The sequence below is a fragment of the Fukomys damarensis genome, unplaced genomic scaffold (genome assembly GCF_012274545.1).
Source record: "Fukomys damarensis isolate Sample0158 unplaced genomic scaffold, DMR_v1.0_HiC HiC_scaffold_21, whole genome shotgun sequence".
In the NCBI taxonomy this organism is placed as follows: Eukaryota; Metazoa; Chordata; class Mammalia; order Rodentia; family Bathyergidae; genus Fukomys; species Fukomys damarensis.
This window is the reverse complement of record NW_022900933.1, coordinates 35,186,296-35,188,522: the sequence shown is the minus strand read 5'-3', so window position 1 is coordinate 35,188,522 and position 2,227 is coordinate 35,186,296.

The following is a 2,227-nucleotide window of genomic DNA, read 5'->3' as shown; positions in this document are numbered from 1 at the left end:
TACCAGGGATAGTTCACTTGCGAGGCAGGCATCAGAACTACTGAGCTAAATCCCCAGCCCTCCACAATGATTCTTCATGGCGCCCTCTAGTGCTGCACACAAGAACGGGGCTGTGGACAATAATTGCATTGGTTTACCTTACCCAGGCTGCTGGGGCAAGTCACCACCAGGGGATGGTTCAGGTAGCTTACATTTCCTCTTAGCACTCTGGAAGGTAGAACTGCAAAGTCAGTTCTTCTGGGCTGAAGCCAAGGCTGGGCTGTCTCTGAAGGTTTAGAGTGAACCTGCATCCACACCTCTTCTGGCTTCCAGGACTGCCCTCCCCTCTACTTCTTGGCTCCTGGATCCCCCACCAATGTAAACCCAGCAAAGCAACGTGTTGTTTTAGTTGTCACATGGCTTCCTTGCGTTGGGTTCACTGTCCTCCCTTCTTATAAGGATGCTTCTTTCGCAAATGGAAAAAAGACTGAGAGATGAGGGGTTGTGCTTTGTATCTGGATGTCCCCCAGAGCCTCATGTACTTGCTCATAAGTGGGGCTTTGGGGAAGTGACTGGATCACGGGGTGTGACGCTCAGCAGTGGATTCGTCCACTGATAGTTTACAGCAACACTGATGTTAGGAGATGAAGCCTGGTGGGAGGAGGTGGTCACTGGGGGCGTGGCCCAAAAGGATCTGTCCCTCCTCCTCCCTTGATCCCTCTCTGCTTCCTGCCACCATGACTGTTTCTCCTCTGCCATGACACCCTGCCTCAGAGCCAGCCGACTATGGACTGAAATCTCTACAAGCTGTGAACCAAATAAGCCTTTCCCCTCTATGGTTTTGAGTGCCAGACATTGTGTCTCAGCAACGAAGAAGTAACTAAGACAGAAGGAGATGTAAAAAGAGTTAAGACGTCCTATGTACACTGACCCACTCTGCATGGTAAATGCAATCTCTTTGCACTGCAAATATGTACTGATAAAAATAAAAATGTAAAAGACTCACCTGGTAATCCAGGATAACCTCCCACCTCAGTATCCTGAATGCAACCCCTTCTGTCAAGACTGTATAGACACCCGAGGGGACACGCTCACAATTGGAGGTATCAGGATCCAGATGTCACCAGGGACCAGACCAACTCAGCCTACTACAGCAATAATAGCTGAAGACAAAGAGCTGGCAGCCACTGTCCACCTCCTGTGCACCGAGCACTCTGGGCTTCAGAAGAGTCTCTCATTTGATCTCTCAAAAGTAGGTGCGATCAAAATATACAGTGAATGCTTCTGTGTCAAATGTTTATAAAGAAAGGACATGTTGCCATTAACATTTTCACTGAACAAAAATTGCTGTACCACCAGAAAGAATGGCTGCTGTCAAGAAATCAACCAATAACAAATGCTGTCAGGGCTGAGGGGAGATAGGAACCCTCCTCCATTGTTGATGGGAGTGCTGACTGGTGCAACCACTGTGGAAATCAATACGGAGATACCTCAAAGAACTGGGACTAGAGGTTCCATTTGACCCAGCCATCCCTCTGCTGGGTATCTTTCCAAAAGAATTAAAGGAATCATATCACAGTGATATATGTGCACCCATGTTTGTATCAGCACAGTTTGTAATAGCTAAAACTTGGAAACAGCCCAATTGCCCATCAGTTGAAGACTGAATAAAGATGTGATTTTTCTATAAAATGGAGTATTACTTAGCCATAAAGCATGAGAAACTAGAGTCATTCATAGGAAAATGGATGCATATTGAGGCCATACTCTTAAGTGAAATAAATAAGACACACATGTGTAAATACCAAATAGTTTCTCTGGTGTGAAAAACTAAAAGTGTAAATAAGATACAAATTGTATAATTGACAATGTGAAGTAGGAAGAAAAGGGCTAAAGGTGTAGGGGAAGTGGGAAAGGTAGGGGAAAGGAAATAAGGGAAAAGAAAAAATATGTGAAAAGGAAAAATGGAAACAAAGTCTTTGTAAATAAGGAATGGTGGAGGGGATTAAGGGAGGGCAGGGGGAATTGGAAAAAAATGAGAACCAAGATTGGTGGTGTAAAGGTTCAAGATCCCAATGATGAATGTAACTGTACTGTATACTTAAAAAGTACCAATAAACTCAATGAGAGAAAAATAAAATAAAAATAAAATTGCTGTACCAGAAGCAATGCCTGACCCAGGGCATCAGCATGATGGAGGGTGAAGTCATTTCTCCGACTATTTTCTACGCATTTCATTTCTGTCCAA